This window comes from Alligator sinensis, unplaced genomic scaffold (assembly GCF_000455745.1).
Source record: "Alligator sinensis unplaced genomic scaffold, ASM45574v1 scaffold971_1, whole genome shotgun sequence".
NCBI lineage: Eukaryota > Metazoa > Chordata > Crocodylia > Alligatoridae > Alligator > Alligator sinensis.
Window position 1 is genome coordinate 454,922 of NW_005842559.1, and position 13,403 is coordinate 468,324.

At 51.6% G+C, this 13,403-nt stretch overlaps 1 protein-coding gene and 1 long non-coding RNA gene across 2 annotated transcripts in view; one reads left to right on the plus strand and one right to left on the minus strand.

Annotated features, from left to right (window-relative positions):
- The window catches only part of PARP6 (poly(ADP-ribose) polymerase family member 6), a 50,081-nt gene extending 40,360 nt beyond the window's left edge, over positions 1 to 9,721 (minus strand). The window contains exon 1 of the mRNA XM_025214014.1: positions 9,589 to 9,721. The gene's annotated coding sequence lies outside the window, so the exon portion shown is untranslated. The remainder of the gene's footprint in view (positions 1 to 9,588) is intronic.
- LOC112551691 lies at positions 8,729 to 11,304 on the plus strand. Its single transcript, XR_003095995.1, has 4 exons — positions 8,729 to 8,822; positions 9,829 to 9,927; positions 10,303 to 10,482; positions 10,772 to 11,304. It is a non-coding gene; the product is annotated as an uncharacterized LOC112551691 (long non-coding RNA).
- Positions 11,305 to 13,403: the final 2,099 nt, after the last annotated feature.

The window sequence follows — 13,403 nt, forward strand, 5'->3', positions numbered from 1 at the left end:
GAATGTCAGCGTTCAAGCTGAATATGTCCATGCAATGATGGCTTTGGCCTGGAGTTTGAACTTAACCCACAGTCATCTCCCCACAGGGAACAAACTTTATCACTGACACTCCTTTCCCCCTGGGATGTCTGGGGCTGCACAGCATAACTACGCATGGAAAGCCAGGCACTGGGGTTGGGAGACCTGAGCCTTGCAAGGGCTCTCATCTGGCCTATACTTAGGCAGTGCCATGGTCAGCCCCAGTGACATTGGGCTGGGTTTCCTTGAGTGGTTTCTTCTCCATGACAAGAAAGTGTTGAAGCTCGGTTGAGGCAGGGAAACCTCAGTGACTGGCTGCAGTGCAGCCATTGCCATTCACGGGCTGCCTTTGCTATACCAGCCACACTCCCCAGTGCTGGCACAAACATGGGCCAGCAGCTTTACCAGCCAGACCTTCTTGCACTCCCTCAGAAGTCCCCTGTTGTATCTGCCCTTCTAACTCCACCCCACAAATGTGCATGAGAAATCTGGGCTGGGCTGGCAAGGCTACTGCCTGCTGTGCTCTTCCTCTGAAACAGTGCCTAGGGCTCTCCATCCAAAAAGGAGAGCCCACTCAAATGCCAGGAAAGGGACTGGCTCAAGCCTGGCTATGTGACATCCTGATCTTGCCCCTGTCCCTACAGCATCAGAGCACTTCAGTATCCTCCCACTAGACATCTACATGTTCATTAATGCACTTTTGCTAATGCATATTAAATTTAGTACCTCCGGGCACTTCTACACATGCTTCTGGGCAGGAGGGGAGCAGTGACTCATGTATCATGGTGGCCTGGGGCACTTGGACTAAAGCTCGTTCAATGAGCTTTAGTTCAAGCACCCCTACCACCATTTTTAAATGCGGGGACGCTGATACACAAGATGCAGCAGGTTGCTGGAGCATGGTAATTACCACACTCCAGCAGACTCGATCAATTGAGTCTTCTCCAATGCATTGTAATTATACCACATTGGAGCAGCCTCCACCCTCATGTACAGACACCCTCCATTGTGAGATACTAGAAAAAGGTGCATTAGCCTATTTTAATGTGTATTAGCAAAAGTGCGCTTTTTGTGACACTTTGATGCACATTAAAATAGGCTAATGCACATTAAAGTGCACATGTAGATGTGCTCAGTGTCTTCAATAGGGAAGAATTGAGGGAGAGAGAGGAGGGCTGTAGGAGGGCACTGTGGTGTGCCTGCTACTTTAGGAGAAAAGCTGCGTAAAAGGCAGCTTCCAGGTGGTACGGGGGCTAATGGCAGGCTCACCTGACTGGAAGAAGGCCCCACTGCAGCTAGATAAGTGCCTGAGCAGGTCAGGGAGCCTAGTCCTGAGAGGTTAAAGAAAGGAGTTCTCTGCAGCAGGACTCCTGAAGGACTCCAGAAGGCAGGAAAAGCAGATATGACTCTGCAAGCCTGGGAACCAGAGAATATTACCTGGGGCAGAGAAGAAAGGGTTTATGCAGGCAGGGGGGCTTTGTTTTATGTTGGAATTATTGTTTGAGGTACAAACTTTGAGACCTGCTGGAGGCAGGTTCGAGACCTACAGAGAATTCCCCACCCCAGAAGAGGGACTGAGTGGAGATACAAAGGGTCCTTGGCCTGGAGAAGGGCCTGAGTGGGGACAGGGGGCAAGGGAATAGGGGCTACAAGCCCAGAGAAGGGGGCTGAATGGGGCACAGAAGGTTTCACTGACCAGCAGAGGGGCTGAATAAGGGAATAGTGCCCACCAGCCCAGAGAAGGATCTGAGCAGGGTACAAATGGCTTCTCAGCCCAAAGAAGAGACTGAGTCAGGAGGCTGAACAGTGGACCTGCTGGCCAGGAAGAGTTGGAGTGAGGGATTAGAGTTTCTGGGACGGACTACATGATGGGGCTAGGAGTCTGTGGTCCCAGAGATAGAGGGTGGAGAGGGCCAGGGGGTCTGAGAGTCCTGAGAGGGGCTAAGAGAAACTAATACCTGGAGTGATAACACCCGCAATGCTTGGGTTGTTGTGTAGGGACGGAATGGAGCCACATACAAGTAGCCCTGAGATGACAGGTGTCCTGTGGGGGCACTGCCAGGCTGAGGGGGCCTATTTAGCATAAGAGCTGGATTGAGACTAGTGGAGTCCAGGAGGGATCTGTTGAGGAGTTGATTGGACTCAGGCTCTCCCTAAGGCCCCTGGGCAGCCTCCCTTACTTAATATCAATAACAGCAAGGCATGGTAGGAGAGCAATTAAAGGAAGACCACATCAGAGACAGAGCCAGGCAGGAGCCACACAGCCACCAGGGTCATCACGGCTGCCCCTGTGGCTCAAATCTGCTACAGAGGCAAAGTGACTTCCCAAGGTCACACAGCATTGGCAGCAGAGCAGACATGTATCCCCCAGATCTTAGAACAGTGCCCTCGCCACCAAGCTGCCTTTCTTCTCAGGCTGTAGGCAGCCCTTCCTCCTTGGGCTAGCCTGGCCAGAAGACATAGTGCCTGGCCTGGCAGCACCCCTGCCTAGCAGGTTTGGGAGCACTAAATGCCAGAGCCTGCAGAGCAAGCCCTGGGCACTCTGCTGCCAAGGTGCCAAGTCCTTTGCATTGTTCACAACAGAATAAAGCATGTACCTCTGAAGTGCCCCAGGCCAGAGTGAATGCTGCAAGGCAGGGTGGCTCTCTCCCCTAATGCTGAACCTCGTTTTTCAGCAGTTTACATATAGCGGTGTCTGACAGCCCAAAAGGGTACGAGGACTGCCACTTGGCCATAATTCTGCAATAAGAGAGCTTTGGGGCAATCAATATGCAGACACCAGTCAAGCATAGCTCAGTCCAAAAAGCTGTGTCTGCTGACTACCTACTTCTAGGACCTAACTTCCAGGACAGGTTTTAGGTCTACACAAACTAGCTTGGGTACCAGAAGGCACCACTGTGGGCAGTGTAGACATACCCTAAAACAAAGAACCCAGTGAGTGCAACTAGAAGTTTTATAAAGTATTTAAAGACATAACTTGATTCAAATCAACTACATTGTAGTAATGTAAAATCAGATTAACTCAGGCAAGGAGGAGCACACTTGTGAGCAAGGGACCTTCCAGGGGTAGGGATCTAATATGGCAACCCTGATGCTACACACCCTCCCTGACACAGTTAAAGGGACACAGCTAAAGATAAGAGTCTGAGGCTCTCTCTTGCAGCTCTAGCAGGGCCAGAGGACCTGTGCACATAGACTTAGAGCAGGAACAGTGCAAAGCTGAGCTTTAGGAGTCCATGGTGCACAGTCTGTGCTCATGCAGTGTCAGGAGTCAGGGGAGCAAGCAAGCTAATTAGCCCCGAGCTGGCCCTTAGTCAAGTGGGCCTGGCTGCTAGTGGCCTCTTTCCAACTGCCTCAGTTGGACCCCACGGTGCCTATGGGAATTGTGTGGGGATGAAAAATTGGTATTCGATTTGTTCTGCCACTGCTTTGTCTCCAAAAGTATGGAGCAGAGTGGAAGAATAGCTGGCTACAATGCTGTATGTTAAAACCCTCACAAAAGATATGGTTTTATATGGGCTGGTATCCAAAGGACCTGAGAGTGCATTTTTAAGGATATTTTTAATCTCTTTTAAAATGAGAGAGTGCAAAATCTTCTGGCTTTTAAGAGCCTAGTTTTTATGAACAAGGACTGCTTGAAACTTGTACTACGTGAACTTCGATGTTATGCTAACCATGATTATGAAGAGCTTAGACGGGAAAAAGCAGACACAAAGTGACTGGCGGCTTTTATTCACAAGGAACCCTGGGACCAAGTTTTAGTTGGTGGTGTATTTTGAATGGGTTTTACATGTTTTAAAAAATCTTGTGTTTGATATACCAATTTTTAGCGTGTCCACTGTAACCATAGGATCATAGGAAAGTAGGGGTAGAAGGGACCTCACAAGGTCATCTACTTCACCCCCCTGCTCAAGGCAGGAGCATCCCTAACTAAAGCATCCCAGCCAAGTGTCTGCCCAACCTGCTTTTGAAAGTTTCCAAGGATACAGATTCCACAACTTCTCTAGGTAGCTTGCTCCAAAGCTTGACTACCCTCATAGTCAGAAAGTTCTTCCAATCTCCAACCTAAGTTTCCCTTATTGCAGGTTAAGGCCATTGCTTCTAGTCCTGTCCCCTACAGCAACAGATAGAAGGCCATCTCTATCTTCTCTTTAATCACCCTTCAAGTATTTGTTATGTGATACATGTGATACATGTGCTTTATATGCTTTGCAGGATGATGTATGACACTTGAAGAACATTGTATAGACCTTTATGTAGGTTTTAAATGTTCTAATTAGTCATGCAGGGCTAACGAAAGTCCTACAGGCATGCCAGTCCTTTTAGTGATGTGGGAGGAGGTGGGTTATCAGAGGAGGCTGAGTGTGGTGGCAAGCAGGAGTTTACCTGCAAAGGTACACAGTGTAACCAAGACTGGAAGGGTCTTTGATATCAGTTTTGGCCTACTCATAATAAAGTCTGAGTTAGGAGTGGGGTAAGGGGTAAATTGGGGAGAGAGGGGGGGACCAAAGGGAAAGTTTCTAAAGCAGGAGAGGGGAAGGGGCACTAGTGTTGTATAAACATAAAACACAGCTGGAGAAGGTATTAAGAGTTTGACACATTTGTAATTTTAAAAAACTCCTGCTGCCCCTGTTACCTGTAAGGATGTTGTTTCCTGCTTATAAGAAGTTGTCCTTCCAGGGTCCACCAGCCTGTTAATGGGAGAAAGGTCTCTCTGGATAACCCTGGGCTTCTGCTTGCTCTTAGTTCCAGCCTATTAGTTCCTTATTCCAGACTCCAACCTGGGTCCCTGCTTCCTGATCCTTTCAAACCTGACCTTGTGGCTCCAATGTGCACCTGTACTTCTGGTTCCTGGTCTCCTCTGCTCCTGATCCCCTGGCCTGTGACTTTCTAGGGTCAAGTCCACTCCTAACTACCCGCATACTGGTTCCCCCTGACACCTGGGACTCTAGATAAAATTAAGAGAGATGGCAACATCAGTCTTATGACAGTTAATACTCTTTGTAAAGCCCCAGCTCCTACAGGCATGTGATTAGTTAACTCCTCAGTTATCAATTAAATGGAAAGTTTCTAGCCCTCATCATTGCTGAGAAAAGTGGGAAATGGGATCAAAAGACAACCTCAAGATTCAGAAGCCAGAAGGCCAAAACCCCAAAGTGTACCATCATATTGTGATTTGGAGGGTCTTGACTCATGAGCTCTGAATGCTCAGGCCTGGTGGCACTGCAAGGTATTAGGGTTGAATCCCTGCCTCTGCCACCAAGTCTCTGTATGACCACGGGCAAGTCACATCACCTTCACCTATACATTCAAAGCTTGGTCAGGCTGCAGGTCCCTGTGACAAGAAAAGAGCATCGGGCAGAGGATTCACTCCCAAGGGCTGGGGCAGGGCTCAGTTCAGTTCCATGCTTGTTCTAAGCAACTATCCCAAACTAGCCCTTCCAGATGAGCCCAAGTGCCAGGTGATGAACCCCTCAGGCACCACAAACCCAGAACAATGAACCCCAAGGACTTCACTCACTTCTCTCTCTAAGCTCCCTCCTCAATGCACAGCAGCCTAACCCAAGGAAGAGGGCCCTGTGGGAAGACAAGGGATTGCGCTGGCCTTTCAGCTGCTCCCAGACCTGGGGGTAGGTCCTCTGTGACTGCTGGGAGCTGGCTGGCCCTGGATGTTTTCAGTGATACAGTTCTTTCCCTGATGGGATTTTGCTGGGAGACTCCTCAGCCCAGGAGCACATCTGGACAGCTGATATAGCAGAAAAGCTTATCCCATCTGCAAATTATAGAGCTGATGATCTTGTGCTGCCTGCTCCCTATGCTTCTTGCTGCTGCCTTTCATTCAGGGTGGAAACGGAACAAACTTCTCTTTAACAGATCATAGGCTTATGGAAACTACATATCCCAGGGGACAATGCTCCAGCATGTTCTACCTTGATGCATGCTGAGACTTGAAGGCTCTGCAGGCTGTGTTTCACTCACACAGGTGAGAACACCTGCAATTTAGGGATTAAGGAAATAGCTTGGAGGACAGACAACCAGGTAACTCTTGCTTCCCTGCTCAGGAAGCTAATCACTGGGTCGCACTGCCTGGCCAATTGTCCCTACCCCCATATTTAATACAGAGGTGTCACCTGCAGGGAGGGACATCAGGTTCCAGCACATACTCTGCTTTTTCCAGGCCTGCTGTGTCCCTCTCTCCCCTGTTTAGATTGTAAGCTCTCTGAGGCGGGGACTGTCTCCTTCTGGGTTTGTGCAGCACCCAGCATAATGGAGCCTGATTGCATTTGGGGACTTTAAACACTCCTGTAATATAAATACAAGCACCTCCATTTCAGATGCATTAGGAGTAGCCTTCAGACACTGGGCAAACTACCAATGCCATGTTGCCATCTTATTGTGAGTTTCACTGTATTTGGGTTTTTAGTTAAAGCTCCAGCTCCTGGAGTCATGGGATGGTGGGAGCATGTCAGCTTTAATTTTAAATAAAGCTGTTTATAGTCCACGTGGTTGGGGGGGTGGGAGGGGAAGCCTGGAAACATGAAGCCAATGCAGCTGAAAGCCAAATGAAAGGGAACACAAAAGATTTCTAAATCCTTGTGTTCTTTAAACCAATCTCATAATTTTTTTTGGCAGAGGGGAGGGGTGGGGGGAAACTACTCTTAAATTCCCAGTGCTCAGAACTGGTAATACTGGTAATACTAGTAATACTACAAATGCTGCTATTGGATGAGCAAAGTTGAAACACCTTGGCTTGAAATCTGCCACCCACAGTGTGCACAGTAGAGAGCAAGAATATATACACAGTTATCAGGCCAATCCAAATCCCAGCAAGTGCCTGTTTATTCCTGATACTCAAAGACAAGCCTATATTTCTGCTGCTCACAGCATCCTGCCCCAACGGAGCCATGTGTCAAGGCCCAGGGTCTATCATACCTGCCAGATTCTCCTCTGTAACAAATGTTTGGATGCCAGTCTCTGGCTTTCCCATGCAGAGGTACCTGCTATACAAGCACTTCTGTGGCAGGGTCACTCCTGGCCCAGCCTTCCCTAGCACAAGACATCCTAGGAAATAATAGCACAGCAATGGCTGGCTGGCAAGGGTCTGAGCAATACTGGTTCTTTTTGAAGGGAGATTCCTCCTACCTCAGGGCTCCTACTCACTTCAAGGGCAGACAATATCATTTTCATGTCAGAGTGCTGCTTGCCCATTGTAGCATGGATGTCACCTCCATCTTATATAGGATGGTCCTGGCTTGGGAGAAAGGAGGTGGTTGGGAAGAAGATGAAAACAGGCTGCTTGTTTCCCTACCACAGACCTTTGGTGGTGCAGCAGTCTGCAGGTGACAGCACATTCATAAATTTTCCAGATAGAGAAGCCCAGCAGGCCATACTGTCCACTACAGGACACAGGGGCCAACAAAGCCAGGACACCAGACTTCGCTCCAGACATTCAGCCTGTAGCTGCCTGGGCAGTAGTTTTCCCCATGGGACTCTCTGGGCCAACGCACTACATGCACATTCCTCTGATAAAGCCACTGCCCAGGGAAAAAGGTGGGAGAGCTATCAAATATTTTGGGCCCTGGATCCCGAGGGTCTCAGCCATGTGAGGGGGAGGTTTATATGTCACCACAGGCCTTTCCAAGGATGTCTGAGGCCATCCTGCCCAGGAACAGATGTGACCCAGAGAGGAGCACTGCCCAGCACCCAGCTCCCAGCACTGAGTCATCCTGGCAGCAGCCTCTCACGCCTTCCTTGTCAGCCGGTGTATGTTTTTCAGAGAAGCCATTGTGAAAATGCTCGGGCTCCAGCAAAAAAGGGACACCTGGAAAAGCAGGAGCTGGATCAGCTGCTCTGGCAGGATCCCACTGACCTCCCCCTCCAGGCTTGGGGGATAAATCCCCTTAGAGGAGTTGGAGGAGACACAGGCAACAAAAAGGCCTGGGCAGACTTAGTGTGTGGCACAACGATCAGCCTGCCCGAGTGAACTCTGCTGGCAGAGGGGCCCAGACAGGGCAGGCTCCCTCCACAGCCAGCGTGAACACAAATCCCTCCTGACGTGGAGCTGTCCTGCAGTGGGGCAGGCTCTCACCCAGCCACCCCTCCTGGAGCAGCGTCTGGGGGAGGCAGAGCGGACGTGAGACAGGCAGGGCAGGGGCTTTGCTCTCCTGTTTAAAATCAACTGGGGGAATACAGGGGACAGGCAGAGAGGACTGCAAGGCCCTTACTAGGTGTCCATGCCTACAGCAATACCAGTGAAGGGAGGCTGAAACTGGGGGAGCCAGGGAACTCTGCCCACAGCCCTTCCCAGCCAGGGGTCCTGCACTGTCCTGTATCCCAGAGTTACTGAACAGTGTGAGGTCCCGCACTGCTCCCTGCAGTGCCCTCTGCCGGGAGAGGTTAGGAGACTTATCCGGCACAATCACAGAGTTACATTTTGGGCTCCGCTTTGTCCTCTGGAATTTCTCCCTCTCTCCCTGAAGCTGTATAGCCTCCTTCCCCAGCCAGAAGCACCATGGCACAGCCTCCCCGTGACCAGAGACACGGATCAGGAGGAAAGAGTCACGCAGGGCATCTGCACTTCCTCCCCGGAGCAGCACACCCAGCCTGCCCCGGGACAGAGCACTTGGTTTTGCTTGGAGCCTGCACTTAAACACACAGCAGCATTCTTGGATGGGGGTGGGGATGAGTCCCTCTGCATAGGATTTGAAGTCACAGATTGTGGCAGCATCTCTTTAAATAGGATGTGCCAACATCCAAGCAGGGCTAGAGCCAAACTCCATCTCAGCTGCGGCCACAGCTGTCAGGTGAGGGAACCAGGGCCCAGGCCCCACTGCAGTCCATGCTACAGGGCATTAGCCTGACCCCTCCACTCTGAGCTTTTCCCAGGGAAAGGGATGGCAGGACCCTCTGGGCTAGGTCCTGCTGCCTGCATGGGGGATGCTCTGGGTCCTATGTGGGGGAGAAGTGCTCTCCTCAGAGGGCAGAAGACGCTGACTTGGATTCTGGGGCCCCTGGAGAGCCAGCCAAGGGCGCAGCCTCTTAGCAGGACAGAGTCTGACCAGGAGGACACGGGGCAGTGTGAGGAAGGGGCAGGACTCAGCCTGGATTCCCAGGGCCACATGGCAAGCATCCTGAGAGCAGCCCCACCTCCTGTGCTGGACCCCTGTGCATCTACCTGGTACAGGCTCCAAGTCTACCCTGTAAAAGTAGCAGTGGAGCTGCTAGCAGATCACATGCAAAGGGTACTGGGCAGGTGGCATCTTGTTCTGCCAATCTGCATAGGCAAGGGCAAGGGTAACTGTGACCACCTTCTCCTTCCTCCCAGAAGGATAGCCTCAGCCCCAAGTGGGGTCTTTCCCCAGCTGGCCCATGCCACACCCGTGCCCAGCACATTGGACAGTGCCCAGAGCCGCAGGGCCTGTCTATCTTCCTGTAGCAATTTGGGATTACCAGCCCCCTACGTTGCCCCTTCTTCCTCCTCCCGTCCCAGCTCAGTGACAGGCAGCCCCCAACACAGCTCCAGTCCTCCCCAGCCACAGCCAGTGCCAGGCAACCAGTCTCGATACTCACAGCAATTTCCTTGGCCAAGACCCTGCAGAATCGGAAGGCCCAGGGAGGGAGGCTGTCACGCTGGTCCAGGTCTGTCAAGGCAGCAGTGCGAGAGCAGGCCAACAGGAGCAAGGGCTGGGGGGAGAATTGCCAGCCCCTCTCTGCCAGGCAGCAGACAAAAGGGGGACCTGGGGCTTGACTGGAAGAAAACAAAAGGCTTGTCAGCTGCCTGATCTGCAGGCTTTGTTGTTGCACTTACAGGAGCACAGCGGCCCAGATGGTTTCGCCCATGCTCAGTGCAGCTCCAGGCTGGAATCATGTGATCCTCTCGGCTAGAGGAGCAGTACAGGACCGCCGGGGGTGAGGCAGCGCTGTACAAAGTGCACACACACGCGCGCGCGCACGCACAGACACACACTCATGCAGCCCTGGTGCACCAGCAGCCCATTCGCCACTCTGGGACCCATAGGCCAAGTCTCCCTCCCTACCTGCCTGACTCAGCATGGCACAAAAATCCCAGTGCATGTGGGATATAAGACTTCCTGAGTTTGGCACCAGATGAGATGCTGGAGAAGTCATTACACCTGCCCTGAGGTCCATCCCACAGACTGTCCCCTGGCCCGCCCTCAGGGACAGCTGGGTATAGGTCTGGGACCTCTCTATGCAGCCCAGGGAATGACCCCTCTCTGTGGGACACATTATAACCATCTCCCTCACTTCTGCTCTTTTACATAGGGTCTCCCAGATGTCCTTTCCCTTTATACCATTCCCCAAACAGCTGCTTGCATTGCTACAGTCAGGAGAGGCTCTGACACCGTGGGCTTTGAGGGAGATGAAAACCAAGAGCACCTTTGTTTCTTCAGCTTGACCTACTGCAAGGTCCCCAGTTGGCTGTTTCAGGAGGTGACTTGGAAAGTGAGCCAGCCTGTTTCTTTGCTGGGAGGAATGTCCTGTTTGCTTTGCAGATAAGGCTGCTCAGGTTCAATCCAGACTGCTGGGTTTCATTGTAGCAGAGAGCAAATGCAGCCTCCCCCTGAGATTTCACTCAAGGAGGTTTAGGCAGACATTGGGGATCTGCAGCCTACAGGGCTGTGGGATGGGATCATACCACTCACAGGTACTGCCAGTCCCAAGGAAAGGGGAGGGTGGGTCATTTTGGGGGGCCAAGAGTTAACTAGAGACCCCGGCACTATTTTCTCCCCAGGGAACACCTTGAACATGGAAGACCAGCAGCCTCCTAGGTTACAACCCTGTCTCCAACCTTCCTTCTTTGGGAAAGGCTGAATCAGCACCACTCTCCCTCCATCCTCACTCTCCCCCACCCCTGACTCCTGCTCTCTCTCCTGCCCACTTTCTCAGGGAGACAGTGCTGGTCTGACTGGTCAATGAATTTTCCCCATGTCAGACAGGGCCTGTGCCGGTAGCCAGGATGTGTTGCTGTCCTATTTGCAGACCCTGGATGGGCCCTCACATGGGACCTCTTGCCCCTCCAAAGATCACAGAGGATGAATAGATTTGGCCAGTGGCTCATCTCTGCCTGGGCCCTCTCCTAGATAATAGGGATGGCGCTCCTCAGGCCTTTTGAGGCTGAGGGGAAGGAGGCTCAGCGGCTCTCATGGATGACCCACAGCTCCATTTTCATCAGGCCCAGCCAGTGTGGTTTTCCTAGTGCCCAGCTATAGCTTAGCTCCAACAGGATAGAGGCAATACTTGTGGTGTGGCCTGGAGACCATATAGCAGCGCTGACATCTCTCCGTCTGGCCAGCCTTTCTGAGCTTCACGGCCAGGAGAGCTCTCAGGCTGTCAGATCACAGGACAAACTCAGGGCACCATTATCCTTTTGAGCCAGGCAAAGTGGCTGTGACTTCTGCAGAGACCCTGCCAGTGCTGGCACTGGGAGCCTGGATGAGTCTAATGTACCCTGACTGCAGCTCCCTTCAGAGACCCTGCAGCAGTATCACCTGACGACAGCCCTGTAGGTTGTCCTACCTACTGGTTTATTTCTGGCTGCATCCATTTTCTCTCTCGCATTGCTTTGAGGTTTGGTTCTTTGAGGCTGCTGCTCTCCTTATGCATCATCCACACAGTGGGGAAACTGTGCCCAGCTGCGGCGTGGCCTCCCGAAGCATGGACATCTTCCCTGGCATTCCCTCCCCCTGTTTGTTTGACAAGACCTATTTCTCTGTGGTGTTTATCTGCCCTCCATCCCCACCCCTTGTGTCTAAGCTCCTCATACTCTGTAAGACAAGGATCATTGGGTAAATTTGATAGCTTTTATTAGACCAACTTAAATAGTTGGAAAAATTCTTCTTTGCAAGCTTTCAGATATAAATACCCTTCGTCGGGCTGAGGACACATCTGCAGTTGGTGTGCGCTCTTCCTGGATGGAATGAATTTCCAAATATTTGAGTTGATCTAATAAAAGATATCAGATTTACCCAAAGAACCTAGTCTGCCTGTGTCCTGAGACCAACACGGCTACAACCTACACCCCTGTCATGCATTTCTCCTCACACCACCAAGAGGCAGCAGGACGGGAACTATTGTCCACCAGAGAGATGGGAACAGAGGGGCTCACTGACTTGCCCAAAGTCACCCAGAGAGACGGTGGCAGAACTGGGACTGGAACCCAGGTGTCCCCAGTCCCAAGTAAATGCCTCGACCCCCAAACAACCAAAAAAATCAGACACAGGGAGTGTGAAGCTGGGATACCAAAAACAGGGGCATCCAAAATTAGCTGCTGCTCTTGACACTGGCATTTCCTGGCTTTTGTCTGAGCTGGGGGGAGGTGCTGATGCTGCCTGCCCTCCACTACACAGGGGGTCTGGGCTTGCAGACCTGATGGGTTGCCATCTGATCAGGAAGTCTGAGGAATGCGGTGCTCCCCCACCCCAGGGGCCAGCATCCAAACAGCTGCCTAAGAAATCCCTCTCTTCCTGGCTCTAGAAACAGCCCTGCTGGGCAGACTCTTTTGTCTCATAGAATTTCCCTCACAAATGTAGCCCCTTTCCATGATTAGCAAATGAACTGCAAAGCCACCAGCAACAATGAAGGCCCAGCCAGGCATTTCTCTGGGCCCACACAGGGTAATCATAACTGGCTGCAGACCCTTTAAATGCTGCCTGTTTGATAGTACCTGGTAGTACCTTCTAGCTGAAGGACACAAAGCAGGCTGCACACACGAATGAATTTGTCCCAGCTTGGTAAGTCAGATCACTCTAATATAACGAAGCAGAGGGGGAAACTGAGGCACAGACAGGTTAAGTAGTCAGGTTTGAAAAAGCAGCCACAGATTCCCAGTGCCTTTAGTTCTTAGCTGCCCAATGACTTGTGCATTTAATGGAGGGACCCAAAATTAGAAGCCCTTATTGAAAACACATCTGATCCCAGACCCTGTACCATCCCTGCAGAGGGAAGCAGAGGTCTGATGCTTTGTCCTTTTGCAAAGTGACTGTGGTGGGAGAGGAGTATAGGTTGTAGCCATGTTGGTGTGGTGTGGTAGGAGAGTGCACTGGAGCTGATGGCACTGCTCTGAACAGGCATTTTGGTGTGTTGAGACCTGCCCTGGTATACAGGCGAGTCTCAGATGGCAGAGCCAGCTGCCCCACAAGCACCTGGTGACTGCAGTGGATGATTCATTCAGACCTGCTCCAGCCTAGCAATGACTGGCGTTCAAGAGCTTGTAACCCTGCCTCATCTCCCACGCACCCAGCAGGTAGGCTGCTCAGTCGTGACAAGAACTGGATGGCTGCATGCCTGGCAGAGGGGAGGGGGGACCAGGCTTGAGAAGAGGCTTCATAAGTTTCTTTCTTGAGGAGTGTCTCCCAAGCCCTTAC